General features: G+C 49.5%; 1 protein-coding gene across 6 annotated transcripts in view; it reads left to right on the forward strand.

The window, feature by feature from the left end:
- The first annotated feature begins 894 nt into the window (after positions 1-894).
- The window catches only part of CAMKK1 (calcium/calmodulin dependent protein kinase kinase 1), a 98,079-nt gene continuing 73,049 nt past the window's right edge, over positions 895-25,924 (forward strand). Inside the window, exon 1 of one of the 6 annotated variants that reach the window (XM_058037830.1) lies at positions 895-958. The gene's annotated coding sequence lies outside the window, so the exon portion shown is untranslated. The other 5 variants (XM_058037831.1, XM_058037836.1, XM_058037837.1 and 2 more) reach the window with 5 other exon arrangements.

A 25,924-nucleotide genomic window follows, 5' to 3' on the forward strand; every position in this document is an offset into this window, starting at 1 on the left:
GAGGGGACATTGTGTACTGGGATGCTGGGTGAGGGGACAGCCGTGTCTGGGATCCTGGAACACCTGTGTGCCTGGGTGAGGGGACAGCCGTGTGCTGATATCCTGGGTGAGGGGCACCCGTGTGCTGGGATCCTGGGTGAGGGGACATCCGTGTTCGGGATCCTGGGCGAAGGGACACCCATGTGCCGGGGTCCTGGATGAGGGGACACCTGTGTGCCAGGATCATGGGTGAGGGGACACCCGTGTGCGGGGTCCTGGATGAGGGGACACTTGTGTGCCAGGACCCTGGGTGAGGCGACAGCCGTGTGCCGAGGTCCTGGGTGAGGGGACACCCGTATCCGGGATCCTGGGCGCCTCACGCTTCCTCTCTCCGCCCGGGGCCGCCGGGCCCTCCGCTCCCACCGTGCCAGTTCCACTCTACCTGATCACACATATTATGGAGTATTTAGGGAGAATTTCTTCACAGAAATTATGATTAGGCATTGGAAGGAGCTGCCCAGGGAGCTGGCGGAGTCATTTTCCCTGGACGCGGCTCTCAGTGCTCTGTTCTGTCACAGGCTGGACGCGACGATCTCAGAGGTCTTTCCCAACATCACCGATTCTGATTAGCAAAAAGCCCCGTGTTTTCACCCAAAAGCGCTTCTGGCTGGACACCACACGCCACCAAAAAAAAAAAAGGGTTTTCCGGTTTGGTGTTTCCTTTTTTTTTCAGCCTTTTTGCCCCTAACCCCAGCACCCCCTCGCCACCTGACCCCCCCCCCCTCCATCTCCCTCACGGCCACACGCGCGCGCGCCCCAGGAGGCGCGGCCGCCCCCAGCCAATGGGCGGCGCGGGCGCGGGCGGGGCGGGGCGGGGCGCGGCGCGCGCCGGCCCCGCGCGGCCAATGCGGGGCGGGGCGGGCGGCGCGAACGGCGGCGCCGCGGGGCGGGCAGGAGCCGGCGGCAGCGCCGAGCGCAGGTGAGCGACCCCGGGTACGGGGAGACCCCCGCGAACGGAGCCCCCCGAGCTGCCAGCCCCGAGTGCCGCGCTGCGGGCACAGCCCGCGGGGACAGCCCACGGGCAGCGTCCCGGCGGCGGCGGAGGGGACGCGGGTGGGACCCGGTGGTCGGCGCGGGTGGACGCGGGCGGGCGCCGCATCCCCCGTGCTGCGGGAGCCGCCGCCGCGGCGCGGCCGGGGATGCGCCCGGCAGCTGCGGCTCCGGAGGTGATGGTTTTACCGAGCTCAAAAATAAATGGGAAAAAATTAAATCCTTCCGAAAGCTGGGGTTTTGAGCAGTGTGAGCAGTGCCAGCCATCTCTCGAGGTGGGCAGAGAAGAAGGTGAGAAGTGCGGTGAGCTCCGTGCAGGTTTGTCACGGCTTCCTAACCCTCCTTGCTGCCCTTGGGATCGGCCTGAGCTCCTCAGAGTTTGGGTTTTCTCGTGGGCGGGTGCCCCGGGCCGGGCTGCCCTGCCCCGGGCCGGGCCGTGCTATCCTGCCCCGGGCCGGGTCGTGCTGTCCCCCGGGCCGAGCCGTGCTGTGCTGCCCCGGCCGTGCTGTCCCCCGGGCCGAGCCGTGCTGTGCTGCCCCGGCCGTGTCTCGGAGCACACACACCTGGCAGCCAGGCTGGGTGAGACGGGCTTATCTTCCTCTCTGCTTGCCTCGGCTCTGAGGGACAATAACCTGCAGCTCTCTGTGTGCTGTGAGCAAGGAAAACTGCTGATCCTGCAATGGTACCACTTTCTTTAGCTGCTCTGATGAAGGTAAAATTAACATTCTGTTGTAGTTGTAACTCAGTGGAGAAGGTTTTGTTTAATAGGAAGCTGTTGCTTTTCTGTTTACAGTAGCCTGCAATTCCACATTAATCTTCCCATCATGTGTTAACTTCCTCCCTGGGAGGCATTTCTGGCAGCTTCAGTTTGTTCTGGAGTTTGACACGGGATGGCTTTGAAGTGTTGCTTTCCAAACTGGATAAGGCGAGCAGAGCGCTGCTATCTCAGTTGCTGGAAGAGAAGGACCAAAGCCAGCGTGCTGGGGCTGTGCTCCAGCGTGTCCTGTGCATGGTTTGGGTGTGAGCCCTGTGCTCGGGCTGGGGTGCATGGTGTGAATGGGATTAAACTCCAGGCAGAGCAATGATTTTGCTTTCCTGGGCTTGTTCCCTTGGCTTTTGCCTGGAGAAGGTCAGATCTTAGCAACCAGGAGCGTAAGCACGAGGCTTTTATCATTCCAGCAAGGAGTTGAGGCATGTCATGGGTTGGTATGGGCTGAAGGCTGGGCTTTAAGTCTCAGCAGGTGCCAGGCCACCAGGTCCCAACAGATTTCTTTCCTCAAGGGAAGCTGTGTTTGCTGGTGAGAAGTTCCTTCTGTCTGGAGCTGTCTCCAGCTGTTTCTCCAGGAGTTTGGGATGGCTCTCGTGGGTTGGTGTGGGTTATGTGTGAGTGCTCCCAGGACAGCTCCTGACTCAGAGAAGGTGGGCAGAGCTGCCCATGCAGGTGCTCCTGGAGTGAAGCTGCCAGGGGATCTCACCTGTCCTAGCATTGCTCAGAGCTGTGAGTTTCCCCTTCACTCCACACAGCCAGGGGATGCTGTACTTCTGCCATGGCAAGCAAGTTACCCCTTCACCTTTGGGATGAAAGCAAGGCTGAGCTGTCAGTCTAAAAGCCAAGTGCAGAGTTGGCATGAGATAAAATGTTCTTGGCTTGTGTCTTAAACTGTAGCAAAGCAGACAACTCTGAGGACAACGATGTATACAGTAACCCTTGTGAAAATTCTTCCTCTTGTGTCTTTGTCTTCATTGTTGCTCCTCTGATTTTCAGTATTTTTTTTCCATTTTTTGGAGGGGGGCACAGGATGTCACTTGCTTTAAGAAGCAAACATCCAGCATGGAGGAAGGTGACCCAGTCACCAAAAATAAGTGGTTGAAAAGGGAATGTGTGTGGCTAGCTGTGGGAATGATTGAAGTGTGCAAATCAACTGTTGACATAACGCAGTCATTGAGGCAGTCCGAAGGTTGGTTAGGGATATTTGTGATGGATAAAGTGTCAGGTACAGCTGGTAAGTGGATAATACAAAAAAATGCAAAAATACCATGTGGTCAAGTATGTTGTTTTAATTAAGACAGTGGTTAAGCTTAGCATGGTTGGAGAAAAGTGTCTGAAACCTTCTAAATAGAACAGATCCTAATAACTGATAAAGTGGAGAAGGATGCTGATCTGAAAGATGGTGTGGTGGGAAGGAGCCACAGTGATTTCCATCCATGAGTGGGAGGATGGCTGTTGGTTTGTGCTGGTGGGTGAGGTGTGAGTGCATGTTCCAGCCCTTCAGAACAGGGGTGTTTCAGGCTTGTGTATTTGGGCACAGGTGGTGACTTCATGGATTGAGTCCTTAATCACAGAAAAAGATTTTATAGACTGTGTCATTGGTGCTGAGGTGCAGTCAAGGACTGCAGAACTTGCAGTTCTAACTGGCTTAGGAATTTGCAGCCTGGATTTGTTGGTCACTTCTAATGGTTTAAGTTTTTAGAAAGATTTTCATGTTTCATTGCACTCTTCAGTTTTATCATATATTTTATATATTCATACCTATTTTATATATTAGATATTCACTTTATTTTATAGTTTTGCACAAGTGATATGGATATAACCAGAGGGAGAAGCACAAATGTCATATGTCACGTACCTGACACTGGAGAAATTTTGTTTGTTTTCAGGTGCTGATGTCCCTGGATGGGGAAGTTCTCCTGAAAGCCCAAACCCTTTTGAGGACACAGCTTCTCTGTGGGCTGAGGCTGGCAGCTGGAAGGGAGGGCTGTCCCATGGCAGCTGGGAGCTTCATATCCCACAAAGCTGCTGCTTTAGGGAGTGGACCTGGCTGAGTATAAACCCTTGTGTTTTATTTCTTGATGGCACCCAGTGCATGAGCTGAGTCATGCTTTGTGCATAAGGTGTGGTTTGTTGAGGACTTGTTTCTTTTGGGTTGTTGCCCTGGGAAGACATTACTTTTGGGTGAGTACTGCTGAAATAGTTGTAGTTTTTGCTAGAATCTGTGTGGGATTAATTTAGGCTGCTTGTGTCTGGGGTGATTTCAGTGTTTCTGCAGAGTGGTGGCTGTGAAATGTTGTGATGAATTCTTCAGTATTGTTCAGAGAATTGATGGTGAAGTTGTTAGCTATTTAACAGTGGCTGCTCTAATTATTCTGGTGTGAGTAAACAGCAAGGCTGTGATGTGCTGGAGCAGCACTGGAATATGTGTCTTTCTGAGAGCCAGACAAGTTTCTCCTTTCTCCTGTTCCCGGGCTGTATTCTCTGTGTATGCCTTGGACAAGCAGAAAAGCCATGCAAGTCCAGCTTTCCTGTCTGCTGCTCCTGGTGCCATGTGGCAACTCCTTCCCTGAGGGCAGTGGAGCCAAATTCTTGGCCTCACTTTTTCTGCTGCCTTCTGCAGTTCCCTGTCTCCAGTGGTTTGCACTCACTCACTCACAGCAGTGGAAGTGAGGACTGTCCTTTTTAGAGCTGGGAGGTTGGTGGGAGTCCTTGCTGCAGAGCAGATTGAGCACAGAGCTGTGTGCCAAGGTGGAAGAGAGCAGGTCCCTGAAGCCTGCAGCTTCTGTGCAACATCCCATGAATATTTCTGGGGTGTGCTGATTGTTTTTCTCAGCCAAGTGACACTGCGACCTTGTGAGGACAGAGCATTGAGTGCTGGGGAAACCCAGGCTAAATGACACTTTCTGAGGATGTGTTAGTGTTGTATTTGTGACTGGTTGGAATGGAGGTGAGTGTGAACCAGTGGTCCCAAGGGGTGTGAGATCATCCTGCCCTGCTGACCAGGGCTGTGGTGCCTGTGTGTGGCAGTTCAGAGCTGTGCTGGAGCCCTGCTCCCAGCCAGGTGCTGCTGCTCTCCTCCTGCTGTTCCTCAGCCCTGCCTCTGCTGCAGAGATTGGTCACAATTCTGCCTTGCAGTCTTGGGAGTGCAGCAGAGCTTGGACCACCCACTCCATGGTTTGTCTTGGTTGTGCTTTGCTTTTGCAGGATGTATTTATTAACTCCAAGATTGTTTTGCTGTCATGAGACTGTCATGGGTGCCTGTCTCTTCTTCCCTCTCCCACTCCCAGCAGTAGTTCAGATTTCCATTCTACACAACAGAAGTGAGTCCTAAACCCCCAAAAGAGGTGCTGAGGATGGATTTGCTGTACACAAATAATATGGGCACAGCCCTCTGAAGACCACAATTGGAGTTTGTCACATCTACAGTAGATAAAGCTGAAAGAATTGGGCAGCAGTAGCAAAAAAAAAAAAACCAAGCCAGCACAGCTTTGCAGAGCAGTGTGTGCATGTGTGTACCTACCTGAGGCTGCCTCTAATTATCACAGCTCCCCTGCTGTCCTGCTGATGAGCCCAGCCCTGTCAAAGTTACTCTCAACTACCTCCAGCCTTTGTGCTTCCTCACCATGGTGCTGGCAGCACGCAGGCATTGCCTGAGCTCTTCTCCTGCCCCTGCACCTCCTCATGTGCTGGATGCTGCTGGTGGCCTCTGTGTGCTCTGCTGCTCTAATGTGGTCTCTCAGAAGGAATTTGGGATGCTCAAAGGGACCCCCCTGCCTAGAGGAGGGTCTGTAGCTGTTGCTCCATGCTGGGTTTCTGCTTCCAGACCCTCCCTCTCCCTCATGCCAGCCTGCCCATGGAGTCCTGACTGTTTGTGGACAAGGAGCTGAAGGATGTGTGAGCTGCCTGCTCATTAGGAGCCTGGCAGGGATGTGATGTGAGCATGAACCACAGCTCCTCTGGGGAGGGAGGCTTCCTCCTGCAGTGTGTGAGCACTGACTGATGGCAGCATCAAAGAAAAAGGATGGATTTGCCTCTCAGTGAGTTGAGTGCTGCCTTGGAGAAGTGGGTTCTGTTGCTTCAGAGCTTCCTCTCCTGTCCTTTGCCAGTGCTTAGAGGTCAGTGTGGAAAACTGGGAGGGAAGGAGAGATGTAAGAGCCTGATTGAGAGATGTGGGACTCCAGGCAGCTCTTCAAAATGCAATTTATTACATCCAAGGTGTTACAGCAGTCATGGGTGACAGAGCTGTGCCCACAGCTGTCAGCTCCAGCTGCAGGCAGGCCTGGAGACCCTGAGTTTAGGTTACAATGCATTATAGACTTTTCTTTTGGTTACAATGCATTATAGACTTTTCTTTGCTGAGCATCTTAATACAGTAGAACCAATCTGTACCTTAACTTTTATCTATAGCCTATCATAACTACTATAATTACCATTTTCATGTTACTGTTCTCCAATCACTAAAAGTTAGTACATTACAGTTTAAGCTAGAAGTTGTTTCTCAGTTTTTCTTGCAGTGGAAAATTCTGAGACCTTTTTTCTGCTTGCCACATTTACTGACTTGTTTGCCTGTGCTCTCTTTCTGCTTGGTAAAAACATCTTCTTGTTTGGGGTGGGTTTATCCTTTGCTCTAAGGCATAAAAACCCCTTCTAACTAACACACCCTTTGCCTCCTTGGTTATCCAGTGAGACTGGCTCAGCAATTCTTTTCTTCTATATCAAAACTTGCTTTAATTTCTATTCCTTCTTCAGATTCTACATTCAAAAATCTTTCTGCTAAGCACACATATCTGTGAGACTTTCTTGTCAAACTTTCATCCTTCCCAACAGAGAGAGAACTGGGTTTGGATACTGGTGATGTGTAGAAGGGGTAACCCTATGCCAAAGAAATCAAGGTACTTGAAAGGTAGGAGAACCTGGGGCAGTGTTCCTGTGACAAATTATTACAGTACCCATGTGGAAGCCAACCCCTTAAATGAGTAAAGTCTTAATTTTGGCACTTCCTAACACCTGGTTTGGAAATGCTGTCTGGGTAGTGCTGTTCTGGGATATTATTTGTGCTGGACCCAAGAGTTTGGGTCTGCTTGCTAATGGTGTGCCTGCCTCAAGTGCAGTATGAGGACAGGAAAGTCATCTGCTGGCCTCTCACTGATGAGGTGCTTTGATGCTGAAATCTGGGCTGACCTTTCTGTGGCTGCCAGGCAGCTAGACTGACAAAGGTTAATGATATCTGAGGCCAGCAGGCAGAGTGTAAAACAGACCTGAGATGAGACCTTTAGCCCTTCTGTGTCAGCACCTCATCCCCAGGCTGACAGATGGGGCTGGGAAAGTGAAGCATGTCCCAGTGCAGGTTGTTAGGGCAGTCCTTGCTGAGTGCAGGGGGAACAGGGACCTGTCCCCTCAGGGCTGAGGTGTGAGCAGGATGGGAATTGTTACAGCAGTGAGAACAAGGGCCTCTGGCTCAGCTTGTCCTGTGGTAGTAGTGAGCATGAATTTCAGTGTTCTCAGCTGTGTTATTAATGTGCACTCCCAGGTTAGAGAGATCAGGCCTCTCTTCCAGGGGGCTGTGTCCTTTCTCATGCAGTTTGATGTGAGCAGTGCTTGTAATTTTCCTTGAAGGATGGTGCAAAGGCATGCTTTATTCATAGCAATTGCTGGGAGTCCATTCCTTAATGCCAGGTAGATTGATTTAAGTCTGAATACAGAATAGAATGGAACTGGTATTTTTGGTTAATTTTCAGAATTTGCTGTTTCCAAGGAGCTGAAAAGTGTCTGTACTCCACCTGAATGCCACTGGATCTGTCTTCCATGCAGAATGATTATCAGAGATGTAAGAGGACAATCTGAGATTGTCCCACCTGTGGGAACCGATTCTTGTGTGGCACATCCTCTCAGCCACCAAAGGGATGAAAGAGCAAAGCCAATGCAGCTTTCCTTGTGCTCAGCCAAACATCTGCCTGCTTGCCTCATTGTTTATTGTGCTCAGAGCATAAACCTCACAGCAGGGACAGCATTTTCTCTGTGCAGCATCAGGCCCAGGTGCTAACACTGAAGTGCCACAGTAATGGCAAATAAGCCTCCAGAACTGAGTCAAAAAATGGCACTGCCATTTGCTCTGGGGATGCACAGGGCACTCTGTGTTACCTAAAGGGATGTCATTTGTTGGATTCCAAAAGCTGGGCTGCCTTTGGTTCAGTGCCTGCCCACAATCCCAGGGGAAGCTCTCCCTGCTCTCTTGCCTGCTCCATGCCTGGTGCACCAGCCTCCTGCTGATGCCATGGCTGCAGTGCCAAGGTATTTCTGAGGTTTTGCTGTGAGCTGGACAAAACCACCTGGGTTCATTGAGGGTGTTTTGTGGTTACTGCTAAGTGCTGAGAGTCTCATTCCACTCAGGCCTTGTGGAGCAAATGAAAGCCAGAGTCTTTAATATTCCATGCTCTTTAGGTATGAATAAATTTTTCCTTGCCCTGAAACCTCCTGCTGTGAAATCCATTCCAATCTCTTTGTCTAAGACAATCAATCTCCTTCCTTTCCTCTCTGCTCCCATGCCCCAGCTTTTTATTAACCTAGAAATGTGCTGACATTTCACCATCAAACTGGTTAGGGAGCTCTGCAGAGTATTTTTGCAAGTTGTCAGTGTAGCTGCCTGCAAAAGAAGGGGAAGATGGCTCAGAGTTGCTCATCTCCTGGGGAATTTTGTTTTCCTAGCTGATGGCTTTCTGCAGAAGTGTTTGACAGCCCTGTCCATGTCCTGGTCTATCTGTTCCCCTCAAAAGGAAGGGCACCATTGTGTTTCAATGCATTTAGTTTGGCAGTGCTGTGGCAATCCCTGTCCCACCATGCAGGTGTACTGACTGGAGCCTGTCTGGAGCTGTCCCTTCCACTCTCATCTCCTGTGGATCACTCAGTGCCTCTGCAGTTGTTGTTCTGATATTTTTTGGCAAGAAGCCTGTGCCTCACACTGACCCCTCCCTGCTCCACTGCCCAGGAGGCTGAGGTGTTCCAAAATGTGGGAGCATCGGGGTTAGCAGGGTCGGGATGAACAGAGACGAGAGATCTCTGCAGCCAGGTCTGGAACTTGTGGTTTATTGCACAGGGCCTGGGTGCAGGGCCCTGCTGGGATTTGGGGTTTATTGCAAAGGGCCGGGGTGCAGGGCCCTGCTGGGATTTGGGGTTTATTGCACAGGGCCTGGGTGCAGGGGCCTTTTGGGATTTGGGGTTTATTACAAAGGGCCTGGGTGCAGGGGCCTGCTGGGATTTGGGGTTTATTGCAAAGGGCCTGGGTGCAGGGCCCTGCTGGGAGCTGCCAAACACAGCTCAGAGCAGGACTGAGAGAAGAGAGGGGCAGAGAGGATGAGAGGGTGAGAGAGCAAAAGCATAAGAGAGTAAACAGGGTAAGAGGCAAGAGCAAAGAGAGCAAAGTTCCCATGACAATATAATAAATCTTCTTCTGTGTTGAATATTCTGATTCTCACTAACCAATCTAGTACAATATACAAATCCTAGAGCATTTACATACAGCCTATAAGAATCATTACATTACCATACTGTGTTACATTTTAAACCCTAAAAACTCCTCTTTGGGCCCTTCTGCCAAGCTGTAGGGTCTGCTGTGACCCTTGGGCCTGTCTGCAAGCAGAGGGTGTTGTTCCATCAAAAGGGGATCACCTTCAGCTGGCCACACCATTGTTTTCCAGTTGTTCAGTAACTGAGGTATCTCAAAGCTTGCTTTCATTTCAATCTCACTTACAGTTTCCATATTCTCAAAATCTTTTGCCAGACAATCATATTTATAAGGCTTTCCTGTTTCATCTTCCCCACCAGCCAAAGGAGTTGTTTAGTTCTGCAGTGAGCTGGGTTGGTGGCAGGGTGACTCCTGAGGGGCCTGAGTGCTTTCCTGGAGCAGGTGCAGGTGGCTGCACTGCTTGGGTTGGACTGAGCTGAAGCTTGTCTGGACCTGACAGCTGATACCTTGAAGCAAACTCATCCCAGCCACTCCTTATTTGCTGACATTGAGAAGCACCATTTCCAACAGCAGCTTGGCTATTCCAAAGTCCTTGACCTCCTCTGAACCTCTCTGTGGCCCTGGCATCTCCCAAGCTGGTAGTTGGGAAGTCTGAGCCGAACAAAATCAGCTTCTGATGTTTTCCAGCCTAGCAGTGCCTGGCTCTCCTGCCCTGCCCTGCCCCATCCCCTGGCTGCAGAGATTCACCAGAGCCAAAGGATTTGGGGGATCTGCTGAGCAGCTCCTGGAGCAGGCAGGAAGCCAAGAGCTGCAGCTCAGGCTGCTGAGATGCAGGGGGGTGGGAAAGCCTGTCCAGAGGGGACTCTGAGGCCCTCTGAGGTCACTGTTAAATGTGAGCAGCCACAGCATCACACAGTTGTGAACTGACCTGCTAAACCTGGAGCCTTAAAGGTTGTGACAGGGAAAGGAATAAAACACCCCTCTGTTGTGCCCTTGGGAGCCCACATCCTCCTTGCCTTGCTCCTGTGCACTGCTGGGTGTCACTGGCACCAGCTGAAGCTGCTCAAGGACTGAGAGGAGCCAAGCAAAGCAGTTCCTGTACTTTGGGAGCTGCAATGGGAACAGCTCCTGGGCACTGGGGAGGGTGGTGCTGATGCTGATGAAAGCAGATTCCTGCATTAATACCAGATGGAATGCAGCTGCTCCTTCCTGTGAGAAGCTGGAAGCCTTTGGGTTCCCCACACCTCTCACAGGTGCTGGGAAGCAGCTGCTCCTTGCGAGGTGCCAGGCAGGTCCCACATCCAGCTCTGCCCTGTGTCAAACCAAACATGCTCTGCTGATTGGGCTGGCCAGAGTCTCCTGTCAAATTATTTGTTCTGGCTGCAGTTTTGTCTGCTTTGGAAACTTGTCATTTTCTAGTCTTTGGAGACCACCTCCCAGAAAGCATGGAAATTGTGAGTATTTAGACATATAATAATGATGTAATTAAAATCTTTAATTTTATTTTTCTTCTTTGAGTGTAATTCCTTTGATTTAAAGGGTGGTAGTAGCTAATTGGATTCTGGGCCAGACTTGCACAGGCAGCCAGGGGGGAGGGACTGCAAATGAGTCTAGCCAGGAAATTGCACATTTAAATATAGTTCTTGGTAGGGTCAGCAAAACACCCAAGGGACAAATTAAGAGTAAAATTTCTACTGTAATGTGTTCATTTTGCTGCAGGCATAATCTTAAGGAAAACAAGGAAGCTTGGGAGTGAGAAGAGCAAATTTCAGGTAAATGTCCCTTCTGTAGTGCATTTGTTTGCTGCTGCAGGTCTCTCATTGGCAGGTGCATCCTTCTCCTGGCCCTGGGCTGTCTGGTACATTGGCTGATCCCAAGAAGAAACCACTGAAGGGATTTTTGGGTTTGTGGGTGTTGGTGGCTTCACTGGAGGATGGAAATCTGTAGTTTACATAATGCTGTGGGGCTGCTGCTGCTGTTAGCAGCTTTGGCACCACAGATCACACTGTGGGAGGGACAGGGGACCAGCCACCACCTCACTGCATTCCTTGGGTTAATGGGGACAGCTTTCCCTGGGATTCTGCTGCCTTCTGCCTGCCTGGGATGGGGCATGCCCTCCCATGGCTGCTGCCCTGTGTCTGAACAGGCATTCAGGAGTGTGGCTGGGCTCTGTGGCAGGAGGTGGATTCAGCCTGAAAAAAAAAAAGAATCAGGGAATTGAAGCACTGTGGCAGTGTTTGCAGGGGTCTGAGGATGAGGGAAGAGATGAGGACCTGACTCCATGTTTCAGAAGGCTTGATTTGTTATTTTATGAGATATATTATATTAAAACTATACTAAAAGAATAGGAGAAAGGATTTCATCAGAAAGCTAGCTAAGAATAGAAAAAGAAAGAATGAATAACAAAGGCTTGTGACTGACTGAGACAGTCTGAGACAGCTGACTGTGATTTGCCATTAATTAGAAACAACCACATGAGACCAATCCCAGATGCACCTGTTGCATTCCACAGCAGCAGATAATCATTGTTTACATTTTGTTCCTGAGGCCTCTCAGCTTCTCAGGAGAAAAAACCCTAAGGAAAGGGTTTTTCATAAAACATCTCTGTGACAAAGCACTGGGATTGTCCCTTTGGAAATCTGCAGCCTTGTGGTTTTCCTGTTGGAAACCTGTGACCCTGTCACAGATGGACAAGGTCATTGTCCCTGCTGGGGACATGTGTGAGGAGAACAGTGAGGAGTGAGCAGCCAAAACCCAGGGTAGGACATGGAGCACATCTGGAGTAACCCCTGCCTGAGAGCCAGCACTGCTCTCAAGTTTGACTAACAACATTAATTTTCCAGCGCCGCTTATTTTATTTCTTGATTCAGGCCTAGCTCAGACCATGTGCAGCAGAGCTCACCTCCTCCCTGGTGGCACTTGGGAACAGTCTGAGTTAGTCCTTGGCAGCTGTAATTTCCCTTGAAGGATAAGTTAAAGAAATGTTGCTGGTGATGGGAGATGCAGAAGAGCAGCTCGGTTTATGTTTCCCAGGACCTCAGAGCCAGCTCTTGGTGCTTCCCCTTTCATTTTGACTGTGTCCCCAGGGGAAGGGCACATGTTCAGGGAAGGAGGCAGAGCTTGTTGGGAATGAAGCCTGATCCCACATCCCTGCCCTCTCTGCAGAGCTGTTCACTCAATCTGAATAAGATTCCACAAAAGCTGGGGATCATCCCACCTCTCCTGCAGTGTATCCACTGGCAGGTCTGCAGGTGTGACCAACTGCACTGTGCATCACTAGTTCTGTTTATTTTAATTAAATGGTTATTAATTATTTTCTCTTCTTTTCATATCCCATTAAACTGTTTTTATCTCAACCCAGAATTTTACTTTTTCCCCCCCCATTCCTGGAGAGGGATCTGTGAGCAAGCAGCTGTTTGGTGTTTACCTGCCTGCCAAGTTAAACTACAACTTTTAAGCTTTATTTTTAAAGCCTGCTTTGGTTCTAAGCCCTTTGAGGCAAAGCTTGCCTTTCTTAAAGCATTAAGCACAGTGGGGCAGTGAGCTCTCTATTAATTGATGCTGTTGCCAGGCTATTGAAAAGTTGTAATAATGTGGCCAAATTTTCAAGGGTGGTCTAGGCTTTCTGCCTGGATGTCAGAAAGGCAAAGCTAATTAGAGTGTGAACCAAGGAGAACAGGCTGGCTGGAAGGAAATGTCATTAAGGTTCTCCTCAGGTGCCAGGTCAGCCCATGTCAGATCACAGCTGCCTCAACCTCTAAATTTCTTCCTCCTTCCCTTAAATTACTTCCAAGTGATTTCTTGCAAGTGCAACCACCTTTTATAACAAGAGAATGAAAACTGGCTGTTTGCTTTAAATACAAACAATAGAGGCTGGGCTGGGGCTGCAGAAGCAAATAGAAGAGATCATTTTCTAACCTGGGCATTTCCTGCTGACCCTGGGCTGTGGTCATGGGTGGGTGTGTGTGTGGTTTGTCCTCTCCCTGTGGAATTGGTGTTGGGATGTCTGAGCTCCCCTGTTTGTCTGGCAGGTGTGGCACAAATTGTGTTTCCTGAGCAGTGCTTGTCATGCTGCAGAGCTCAACTGCCCACAGAGCTGTGGAGACTGAGAAAATAGCTTCAGATGGGTTGTGGACAAATTCAGATGTGCTGTCAGGGCTCCCTGAGTGGCTGCTTGAAGCCAGGAGGTGCTGCCAGGAGGCCAAACTCTAAACTTTTCCTCATTATCACGGCTATTTTTAAGCTCTTAGTTTCTGCAGCAGCACTCCTCCCAACATCCACTGCTGGCCACTGTTAGAAATCAGGGCAGGGTGGATACATGGCTTGACTCAGAGTGGCTTTTCCTATAAATGCTCTGCTGGATGGTTTTCTAGAAGCTCTTGACTTCCAGCTCAAACTTGGTGCTGGTTCAGGAGGGAACAGAGTCGCAGTTCCATAATGCACATGTGGGGAAAGTTTCATCTCTTGCAGCTCCCTCTCAACATGGAAAGTCTTGGTGTCAGCTAGACCTGGGTAGGATTAGAACCATGTAAATCAGAGCTTTCTGTAACAAAAATAATTTATTTAATCTGTTTTCCTTCTGAAATGAGACTCTTGTGTGAAAGACAAGCTGGATACCTGCTGTAAGTCTCTGTCTGTCAGTCCTGTCTCTCACTCTGCAATCCATCAGCTTCTGGAGCCTTTGTGCTCCTGGACTCAAGTGTCTTGCAGTGATTAGGGCTGCAAGGATTTATTACAAGTTTTCAAGGAAATGGGTGTCCAGGTAGAGGGGGAAGATGTTGTGGTGAGGGACAAGTGAGGGGTTCCATTCATTATTTCTGCTCATACAGGACAAGGTGGCTTATGCTGCTTCTCTCACCTTCAGTCTCATTCCTGCCATCATTCCTGTGCCATTCTTTCCCTTTTCCTGCCCTTGATGCTTGGTTCTGGAGAATCCTTGTCCTGTGACCACATCTGAGGGTCAGCAGGGACTGCTCTGATTCAGGGCTAGGAGGGCACTGCTGGCCAAAATTGGGGTTATTTGGAGAAGCAATGGACGGTGATGGTGGGGTGGGTAAACAGCAAGCCTCAGAGCTACTGCAGGTTCTCTGTGGTGGAGCAGAGAGCCTGGGGACACCCTGGAGGTGCAGGATGCAGGGAGATTGCCTGACCACAAATTATACAGAAACCTGAACCCTCTCTTCACTGCACTGCCAACAAGGCTCACTCACATGGTGCCACATGGCCAAGCCATTGCTACACTGATGGAGCTGGTGTCACTTTTCATCCTCCTTGGACTGCCATCCTGAGCCTTTCTGAGACTGTTTTTCCCTTTAAAATTTCACCTGGGAGCTTCCACAGGACACAGAATTTGTAGTTCTCTAATACTTAATTTTTCTCCTGCAGTGTTGAGCCCTCTTGCCCAGAGGGAGGAAGATGCTGTGGTTTGAGGTCAGGGTGAGCTGAGGAGTGTCAGGTTAAGCACAAATTTATATCATTAAAGGAGCTGGTGGGATGTTTGCATGTGGGTAAGAGTGGGCAAACTCAGTCCAGCTCAAGTGCTGGCTAATAAAGAGTCTAGTACGGAAAATAAGATCCTCAGAGGAGATTTAATAACTGGGGAGAATAATTGTAAACTACTTCAGAATATTAACCAAAGGCTGAATGCATCCAATTAGCTTAATGAAGCTGGGTGGTTGGGTTCTTTTTTAATCAAACAGATGGGCAAAACATTATGCACAAAAAAATGAGATCTGAATACAATGAACACATTTAATTAACAAATAAAAGACAGAGAAAGGGTTTGTTTTTCAACTTGAGGAGTGAAATCTTTTACTGCACCAAATACTCAAAAAAGAATCTTAAATGTCACGGTGTCTTGAAAGTCTCAGATACATAGAATTTTTATCTGCAATGGCTCCTGGGTTAATCAGGTGTGGGATCAGTGTCCTTGGTGTCCTGAGGAGTGTTTCCCTGCTGCCCTGTGCTGTGCCCTCATGTGTGGAGCTGCTGCTGGCCCCAGTCTGGGAGATCAGCTCCCACCAGGTTTCTCTGTCCTTGCTGCACCATTCCTGCTATTCCCAGCACAGACAAACTCCTCTCCTGTCTGTCTGACCAGTTTTACTGGGCCACAGGAACCTGGTGCAAATCAATGCCTTCCCTCTCCGGACAGGAGAGTCCTCTCCATGCAGACCTGCAGTGCTTATGTAAGTGTGAAATACAGAGCTGTAATATCAGCCTTGCCAAGGCTGGGAGTGTTTGCTCTAGCCTAATAGGCTGAACAAGCCATTTTGATATTAAGCCTGTAATAATAACACCTTGTAGCTAAAGAGTGTGTTTCCCCCCATTGGTGGATTACTCAGCCCTTTTCTTTTGAGGCAGTGTTGAACAAAAGCAGAGACTTTCCCAGACTATGTTTAATTAAACACAGCTCAGAGATCTCTTCATTTCAGTGCTCTGCAGTCTCATCTCCAGGGCAGCTGCAAATGCAACTTGTGCTCTGCCCAGATGTGCCTGTGCAGATGTGCCCAGTGGTGGGGAAACCCCAGAATTGCTCCCATTTGTGGGGACCCACAGGCTGCAGCTGCTTTTGAAGCTGAGTAGGGATTGTTCTAAGCTGTGTAGCCCATGCAAGGGGCAGCTCAGCCAACATGCAACTCAGATTTGGGGTCCTAATTTCTACCTGCTCCCTTTTTTGGTTGCTGATGTGGCTTTGGGAGCATTTTGAGTGCAATGGCCTGGTTATCAACGGTCACATACAGAGTGAAGGCTTTAATTTGAAGGCTCCTCATTTCTGCCTTAGGAGTTACCCATGAGCAGATGGTGATTTGCTCTGGTTTTGCTTATTCTTGCAGATTATTTGCCAGATAATTTTTCTGACTAATCCTTTGGCCCATAGACTGTTTATAAACCTGGAGTCAGGTTTCAGGTAAAAGCCCTTGTGTTTGCAAATTTGAAAATCTGTTCCTGTGCTGGCTTGCTGGTGTCACTGTGAGCAGGAGTGGCAAATGCCCTCTGCACCATGGGGCAGAGGCAGCTCCTAAAGAGGAACCTCCTTCCCAGTCACAGGATGAAAAGAACCATATTCATGCCTTGTTTGGGGCTTGTTTTATTTTAACCTGAAGTCCTAACCCCAGCATCAGTGCTGTCACACATATTGACCTCCCCTGAGGTCACATTGCTGGTTCAGATGGTGTGGAACTTCTGCTGCCACAGAGTTTGTGTCCACAGCTCTCCCTGAAAAGTGCTGAAAGGCTGTGGTGATGATATTATATTATTGTTATTGTTATTATTATCATTATTATAATTAATTGGCAGTGGTGATTATATTATTATCAATATTGTTGTTCTTATTGTTGTTGTTATTGTTATCATTATTGTTGTTATTGTTTCCCCCTCATCTCTTACCACCTCTACCTTTTAAAAACAAAATCAGTCCCTTGGATGTCTCTGGAGAGCTGGCAGTGCTAACTGCCTGACTGATTTATTCTGGTGTTTTAACATTTACTGGATTTACATAACAGCCAAACAATCTGTTTCAGGAGTTTAATATAAACCCAGCTCTAGTGAGTCACATCCATGTTAGCAGCAATGCAAAGAGAGGCAGCTGGGGGAGTGAGGAGGTGACTTTTTCTGGCATTCTGCATGAGAATATATTTCAGGAGTGGCTGCCTGAAATATCTCTGACACCTCATAGCTGAGTGATGCTGCCAGTTCTCCTCTGCCATCAGGGATTTGTTCTTAAACTTTGAAAGAGCAGTGGGTGCATCACATTGCTGCTCCCCCTGGGTCTGGGGGCTTTGTGTCCCTAGCCCCTGATGTGTAAAATACCTTTACCTGTATGTGCCTGCTTGGAGGAGGGAGTGTAGCTGTGGGAGCAGCAAGATGAGGCCTGTGGGGATTTGCTGTTTGTTTTTTTGAGTTCAAAACCATTTGTTTGTGCCAGACTTTGCGGGGTTGCTCCCCAGGATGTACAGATCAGCACAGCAGCAAGTGGGGTACAGATAGTGCCAGCATTTCCACCTGGGCTCTGCTGGCCCATGGGCCAGCTCTGGGGACAATCTGAGCTGGCCCTGTGTCCCTGGGCAGTCACAGCAAATGTTGGAGCTCTGGGAAATCCCTGCAGGGCTCTGGGACTCCCCTGGCAGAGCCAGGTGAGCAGAGTTTGTTCCCTGGGCACAGCAGGAGTGAAAACCATCAGCACAATTAACAGCAGGGGCTTCCCAAAGCCTGCTGTGTAACCTCAGGTCCTTTCCAGGCACTGTAACTTTGGGATTCCCTCCATAAGGAGTTTTCTCCTGTAATTGTGTGAACACAGCAAACCTGACATGGGCAGCCTGTCCCCTCTGCTCCAGAGGCTCTGTCCCCTCTCTGCTGGTGGGGCTGTGATGTGGCTGAGGAATGTGGGTCTCCAGCTTGAGTTTTCACTTCTGAAAATCCCAAGCAAGACCCAGCTGGGTTTGAGCAGCCTGGTGTGTGCTGCTGCCTGGGTTTGAGGTCACTGTTTTCAGCTTCTCTTGCTGCTTATTTGAATTCTTGTCTTCAGAATGGAAAATAAATGCTGGCTGATGAGATCTATTACAGCACTAATTTTAGAGCGTGCCAAACAGTAGGAAATTGTTTTCAGTCTTCACTCTCATTTCTCCTTTATTTCACCCTTCCATTTGTGAAAATTGCCTTTGTCATTCTTCTAAGTGCCCAGTGATGTCCTGCTCGCTGATATCTTCAGGCATTCTCCTTCCAGCCCCGTTTTCTGACATTTCTTTGTTCACCCACTTGACATTGCAGTCAGAGGAGCTCTCTGCAGGCTTCAGGCAGCAGTGCTGGCACGATGCAGGCACTGAGTGCTCAGCCAGCTGGGGTGTGAGATGCCAGCAGAGCCCCCTGTGAGCTGGGGGAGCAGGGGAGGCAGCACCGCAGTGGAATTTCTTATCCTTGTGTGCCCAGGGCTCTGTAAGTCTTTCCAGCCCCACCCCAGCCTGCTTTCTTGATGAGCAAGAGGGAAAATATGAATTTCCCTCTCTTCTGGGGAAGAGTTTAAGAAGCAGTCCCAAAGCTTCAGTGTTTGTCCTTGGCATTAATGAATACCTGAGCCATTGCTCAAGAGGTTGGGGCAGGCAGCAAGTGAGGAATGAAAATGCTTCATCAGTGCCAAAGGGAACAGTGGTTCACAAAGTCTGGATTTTTAGGACATGATTCCTTTTCATAGATGGAAGGTCTCACTGGTTTGAGAAGAGCTTGGATGGTGGTCTGCTCTGACCAAGGTGACAGCAGACACCAGTCCCTCCCTGGCCCTGCTCCTGGCTCTCAGTGCTTAGCAGAGCCTCCCTGAGCTCCACATTAAAGCTGTGGCACAACTCCAGTTGTTTCACCCTGTGCACTTTTCAGAGGCTCTCTGGAATACATTTCATGGTTCTGGCACCACGTGTCCCTGACAGCAGCTGCTGTCACCATCAGCACAGAGACTTGGTGCCTGCCCTGGAGGGCTTTGAAAATCTCCTTCTCTCTCCTGCCCCCAGCTCCCTCACCCCTCCTGCTCCTTCACCTTCCTGTCATCCCTTGGCTGGCAGCTGACAGTGGCTTTATCTCTCAAAAAGAGCTATCTTTTGCCCTTTCTTGTGCTGGAGAGGGGTGGAAAGCTCCCTGCTCCTACCAATTACCATTCCATGCCTGTCCCGGGTGTGCTCCAAGGTGTCAGTCCCCAGGAATTCAGTGCTGAATGTCTTCAAAGTCTTTGTGAACATAGCTGAGATTAAACCCTTTACTGAACTAAATGTGGTAACAGCTAATCCCCTGGAGACAATCACCTGGGCCCTGCACAGTGAAAAGAGGCTTTGCTGCTCTGGTTAACCGCCCTGGCAAGAACAGTAACTCCTGGCTCTTTTTGGAAATGAAAAGCACCTCTCTGGGAGAGCTGAAGGGATTAGGTACCAGCTGGAATGTAAAGGTAGGGTTTCTGCACCTTCCTGATAAATTTGTAGCTTAAAAGTCAGGTCAGGCCTGGTGGGATGGGTGGTTTTGGCTGAGTGTCCCTGGGCTGTGGTGGAGAGGGGACTGAGGGTGTCCCTGGAGGATGGTGGGGGTGAGCAGCTCGTGGTGCTGACTGCCTGTCCTGGGGAGTCCGCAGGGCTCTGGGGCTCACTGTCATAAACTAAACCCTGTCAAACTGGCCAGCCCTCCCCAAAGGGCTGGAGCTCATTTAAACCTTGCTAAGAGCCAAATGACACTAACCTTTTCCAGCCACTTAAGGCAAATGCCAGAGGCTGTGGAGAGCATTCCAGATTTCTTCACAACCCTGGTTTTCTTTACTGGGGGGAGATCTGCACTAATTTCTTGATTATTACTTTTTAACACAACAGTTTGTTTCAAAAGCCTAATATAGAAATTCTGTCTACACTAAAAGCAAAGCTCCTGTATTTCAGTGAAGGTTTATTGGGCTGTGTTTTCAAGGTCAGGATTTTATCTTGGTGCTGGTTTCTGTGAGGCTGCATGGACCAGCTGTGCCCTGGCAGGGGTGCAGCCTGAGCAGAGAGCATCACATGTGGCACTTGCTGAAGAGAGCTGCAGACCAGCAGCCTGACTGACTGAATGGATTAAAACAGGTGTATAAACTTTGTCCATAAAATAAGGTAAGACTGAGAAAAGTTTAAATACTTGTATTAAGTATTCTTTGTTCAGAGTAAATTTGAATGCTCAAGCTAGTTCCAAAATTCTGTTACCTTTCAACCTGTCTTTCTCCTGCAGAATTTTCTATTTTAAGTAAATAGCACAGAGTTAGCTCAGAAGGGAAAAGATACAAGTGTCACTGTTCAAAGTGTGCTTTATTGGTTAGATATTTATGGGAGACATTCAGGAAATGAGTAAACACTTGAAAGTATATGTATTATTTATTATTGTAGCTGATTAATTACCACTTGAAACCTTTTGGTTGGTGCTGTGGCTCTCTGCAGTCTTCACCAGGCAGTGCTGCTGCAGAGTCTAAGGTGGCATTTGTCCCAGTTAAATGTTTCAGGAGGTGCCAGTGCTGCAGGGGGAGTTTGAGCAGTGGAAGGTGACAGTGTGGCACTGAGGTGTGGGCCTGGGAGGTGCCTGGGGATGGCTCAGCCTTCCAGCCCAGCAGGAAAATTGCTGTTCCTAGTTTGTGGAGAAGCACCAAGGTGGGGTTAAAGTGTCTGACTCTGTCTGATGAAGTGATGACAGTCAGGAGTTTAAACTTGGCTCCCAAGCACTGGGCTGCCAGCAGGGAATTCTAAAATGCTTCTTCACTGCCTCTACAGCAGTGGAATAGAGATGTGCATAAAAAAAGCAGTGTCCCAACCATGCAACTGGTTCTGGATCCAAGGGCTCTCAGGGCACCCTCCAGCAGCCTGCTGGCTCCACGTGCTCCCTGCACCCATTACTTTATGTGAGACCATGCCCCAGCATCTCTGTTCCTGCCCAGGCTCCTGAGCTGTGCCTGGAAATCCTCTTGGATTCATGCAAAGCCTGGTTGTGAGCAAAGCACAGATCCCACCCAGCATTGCCTCCTGAAGCAATACATGTCCTCAAGCATTTGCTCAGCTCTAACAAGACTTAAGCATACAAAGCGTGTGTTGAGATACTTACTTAGCTCTAATCTGCACATCTTGAAAAACAGTGTGATAAAATCACAGTGGAAGGGGTGGCAGGACTCTCTGCCTACAGCAAAGTGGATGTCATGCCCAGTTGCAGTGGGAGGAATCCTCTCTACCTTGCTGTCACTGGCCATCCCTGCAGAAATTTTCTCATTTAACCCTTCCACAAAAAAAGTTTGCAGAATGCTGTAACCAGAAAAGTTCCTTCATCAAATGACTCCTCTGCGGGAGAGGAGTGAGTGGGCCTGGAGAGGAGTGGAAGAGTCATAAGAGAGAAGCATGAAAATGCTTTTTATGGAATGAATGATTTCTGTTCCGGAGGCGGCAGCGTCGTATTTCACTCTAATTTGGGCGTTTTTGGGGAGCGCGTGATGGACGCCCCACGAGGGCTGCAGGAGGCTGTTTCTCAGCAGGCTGTCATTGCCCTGCTCCATTCACCTGGCAGCTCTCCTTGGAGACTTCTCACTCTGAATGCCATTATCCATTTCCCACAGCACATCTCTGCAGCCTCTCCTGGCAGCCCGTGGCACAGGAGGGTCCATCCCACCCCTGCAGCCCCTCTGGAGCTGTGCTGAGGCTCCTTTCTCCTGGCTGTGCCTTTGCTGCACTGGAGAGCAGGAGCCTTCCTGCCCTAAATCCATCTCTGTCTGTGCCTTTGCTGCAGGTGAGCAGAAACCTTCCTGTCCTAGGTCCATCTATGGCTGTGCCTTTGCTGCACTGGAGCAGGAGCCTTCCTGCCCTAAATCCATCTGTAGCTGTACCTTTGCTGCACAGGTGAGCAGGAACCATCCTGCCCTAGATCCATCTGTGGCTGTGCCTTTGGTCCAGGTGAGCAGAAACCTTCCTGCCCTGGGTCCATCTGTGGCTGTGCCTTTGCTGCATTGATGAGCAGGAGCCTTCCTGCCCTAGGTCCATCTGTGGCTGTGCCTTTGGTCCAGGTGAGCAGAAACCTTCCTGCCCTGGGTCCATCTGTGGCTGTGCCTTTGGTCCAGGTGAGCAGAAACCTTCCTGCCCTGGGTCCATCTGTGGCTGTGCCTTTGGTCCAGGTGAGCAGAAACCTTCCTGCCCTGGGTCCATCTGTGGCTGTGCTGTTGCTGCAGGTGAGCAGAAACCTTCCTGCCCTAAATCCATCTGTGGCTGTGCCTTTGCTGCATTGATGAGCAGGAGCCTTCCTGCCCTAGGTCCATCTGTGGCTGTGCCTTTGGTCCAGGTGAGCAGAAACCTTCCTGCCCTGGGTCCATCTGTGGCTGTGCCTTTGCTGCATTGATGAGCAGGAGCCTTCCTGCCCTGGGTCCATCTGTGGCTGTGCCTGGCCTCCCCAGCCCTGAGCTGGATGGTGTTACATCCACTCCAGGCTCACTCCAGCCAGCTCAATGTGCTTTTCCTTACTTTGCACATGCTCAACCCTGGCTCCACTCTGTCCCTGACATGCTCCATCCCCCTGGGAAAGGACTGGCTCTTGCTGTGCCCAGACTCTGCTGGATCAGGAAGGTGCTGCTGGCACTGGGGCTCTGCTTTCTTCCATACTGGTAGTCCTGCCCTTATAAAAAAGGGTCATTAAGAGTTTTGTTTTGCTGCAGTATAAACTTCAGCCAACTCCTTCCTCTTGTCCTGTCTCCTTAATGAGGAGTGTGTGTGTTAAATGCTGTGAGCCCAAGCAGAGTCCCATTGCAAAGTAAACAGCAGAGTGGGGCTTAGGCAGGTCTTTTGTTACTGCTGTACAGGGCTTATGTTAATAACAGCTGCAGAGATTGAACCCAATCCCTCATGAGCTTTCCAAGAGTCTGATTAATCTGTTTAACAATGGATCTGGGGTTTTGTTTTGATCTTTTCCATAGGAGTTAAATTTTTGTCCCTTTCAGAGTAGCTGTGGATCATGTAAGCTCAGCAGTATTTTCCTAATTGGCTTCAGGTTTATCTCTATCCATTATGTTTAAGGGCTTACAAGATGCACCCATCACCATGCATCAAAATGCTTCCTATGCCAAAAACACTTGATAAAAGCATACATACATGTGCACACACTTATTTTGGTCTGTTGGAAAGTGCAAAGATATTCTGATGGAGGATCAGGTTTTTGCATGATTGTATTCTCCAAATAGTCACCTTTGCAAATCATGCTTTTCTGCTCATGCTGGCTCTGGTCCATGTGCCATTGGAGAAAGATGTCTTTCCAATGAGCTTTGGGCCAGCCCCTGTACAAGCAGAATTTTGCATTTATGTTGTTAAAGGTTCATACTGGGTGATGGCACTGGTGCTGTACACAGATAGGGTTGGTGACAGACCCTGATTGTCTAAAAATCAAGATACAGCAAACAGAGGAGAGAAGGGTGGGGAAGCAGGGGAAAGAGCACAATATTTTAGCCAGACAAATCTCCCCTGGGCAGACCACAAATGTTCTGGCTTGCTTTGACTTTCTGAAAATTACAGCAGCAGTATGGGGAAGCAGAACATTTAAAGTGAAGATGCAGATGTTGAAGGTAACAGGATTTAAAGACTGTGTGGCACAAAATACAAGGAATGTTCCACTATTTATAGCAGAAGCTTTTTCCTCTCTTGATTCTACCTCTTCTTGAATGCACTCAGTGTTTGCTTTTCATGTGTGAATGCTTGTAAAAAATGGAGCTCCCTAAACAGACGTGAAATGTTTATGTGAGTTAATGACTTCAGAGAGCTCTGCTTGTTTAACCCAGAGTGGCAGTGAAGCTGCCTTGGCTGCAGCCAGTGCCCCTCCATGGAGCAGATCCTGTGCCAGCAGTGGGACAGGAGGGTGGTGGCTGCACACAGAGATCCATCCCTGGGGAGCTCCCTCATTATTGACCTCACTAATGAGCTTATGCTGGGGTGGGAAGTGTGTAACCTCTCTGGGACTTGTGCAGAGTGAAGCCCTCAGCTTGAAATGGGGGGCTTTATGGTCTTTACAAAATGTTTTACCCTGGGTGTTTTCCTGCTGCTTCTTTGCTTCCCTCTGAATTAGTGGCCAGGAAAGAGCTGTGGCATTGTGTTGCTGGTCACCTTGGGCCAGTCCTGCCTTGTCCATGGGCTGGATGCAAACAGCTGAGGGGAAGGATTTGCAGAGGTGAGGTTGTCCCAAGGCCTCTGTAGAGAACTCCCAGAGAAAGGGACTAAGGAAATCACTAAGCTGCTTTCTACCTGCCTCTCTCTTCCCCCAGGGTACAGCTATTTGTCTGCTCAGGGGATCCAGCTGTGCTTGAATTCCCTTTTCACCATTCCAGAGGTATAAATTCGAAGGGCCATGGCACCATGCTGGCCTGCAGTGCTCCAGCAGCCCGTGAGTGATGGCCAGGGCAGCTGGAGGGGGCAGTGAAGCCCTGCTGCCCTGTGAGTGCTTGGCAGAGTGGCTGGGCAGAGGCACACACACAGAGCAGTTATCCCAGTGGGGAGCAGCAGATCTCATGTTGCTACAAGCACAGCAGAAGAGCTGGTGATTTTGTTTTGAAGGATGCCTTTAGCATGAGGGACAGGATGTGTTGGCCTGAGTGTGAAGTGGATTTGTGTTGGAGCTGCTGTGCACTCTTCCTGAAGGCTGTTGGGTTTTCCTCCCTCCTGGAGACTTTGTTGGTGCATCCCATTCCGTCACCATGGACAGCAGTGGAGGGTGATGTGCTGTTGGGATTGCAGCTCTTCCCTTTATCCTGTGTGCCCAGGTGTCTGGGAGGGTGTGTGTGAGGGCATGTGCCATCCTGGGAGCAGCTGGGCTGCTGTCACTCCAGGGACCCCCATCCAACCCCTCTGGGGGTGAGTGTCAGCGCACTGCAGCTCAGAGGTGTTTGCTGTAATGTGCTGAAAAACATCTTATCCTCTGTTCATCTTGTACCTGCACCTGCAGGCAGCTGTAAGGAGCCTTTGTGGAGATTTTCAGCCTTTTCATCGTTCTTCATCAGTGCTGGCAGCTGCTGCTTTGTGGTAGCATCAAACTTTTTCTGGGCTGTTGCTTTGTGTTTGTCTCTTCATCCTCAGGCCACCCTGTTGTGTGGGCTTTCTCCCATTCTGCTTCCAGAGCTGGGATCTTCCCTTTTAGTTGATTATTTTGTGGTGAACTTGAAGTTCTTGGAGGGATGTGGGATGTAGAAAGGTGGTCAGGAGCCATGGGCAGACATACTTCAGACAAGGAAGATCACTGCCACACCAGCACAGCAGATGTGAAACCAAGGCTGACTGTGTTTAGGGGATTAAGTCCTGTTATTTGACCTCAGATTGTGAGTTGTGGTGACTGGATTTAGAGCAAATGGATGAAAAGCTTTCCTCAGTGCCAAAGGGAATAATGAAGGCAGAGCAGCCTTGGCTCTTTGGAGGAAGCAGGTGGGTGGTGGCAACTGTTAACATATAGTCCAGCAGAGGCAAATTGCAAATTCACCCCTGGTGAGAAATCTCTGTTCTTTTACCCTTGTTAATGTAAAGGCAGATGCTCACAGGGCTGGCCATTCAGGTGAAAACCCTGGCTGTGTTCTCCTGTGATTCAGAAAAAAAAAAAATTCAGAAAACCTAAAGCTGTGGAAATGCAATGTCAAGGCACTGGTCATAGTGTGATGTCAGAGGAATGGTGTGGAACAACTTAAATTATTTTGAAGTTATTCCACTTACAAGTGCACTTTTTGTGCTGTGCTGATGGAACACAGAGAAATCAGCAGCCCTGAAGAAAGGCTGTGCAGGGGGCTGCAAACCTGAACAGACTCATCATTTTGGGGGGCCCAGGCTGTTTGTGGGGGCATCACTGCTGCTGTGCTTGGGGCTGGGCTGTGAGGGGCCCTCCAAGGACAGGCCAGAGCTCACCAATGTGCTCACCAGCATTTAGGAAAAGGGCAGGGGGACATCAGCCCCAGATCTCCTGTTGGATCTTAAGGTAGCATTTCAAAGGCATCAAGGTACATGTTGGGGTCTGTTAAGAAGGATTCTTGGGGATCACATCTTCTCCCCAGCCTGTGAATGTATCCCAGAGGATGTTTGTGGAGATGAGCAAATGTGCTTTGTGAGGTGCTCATGTTCCTCCAGAATGCAGAGGTATTTAAGCCTCATTAGTGGTTTGAGTTAATGCTTTTGCAGCTTCAG

This window comes from Melospiza georgiana, chromosome 19, assembly GCF_028018845.1.
Source record: "Melospiza georgiana isolate bMelGeo1 chromosome 19, bMelGeo1.pri, whole genome shotgun sequence".
NCBI classification, from domain to species: Eukaryota; Metazoa; Chordata; class Aves; order Passeriformes; family Passerellidae; genus Melospiza; species Melospiza georgiana.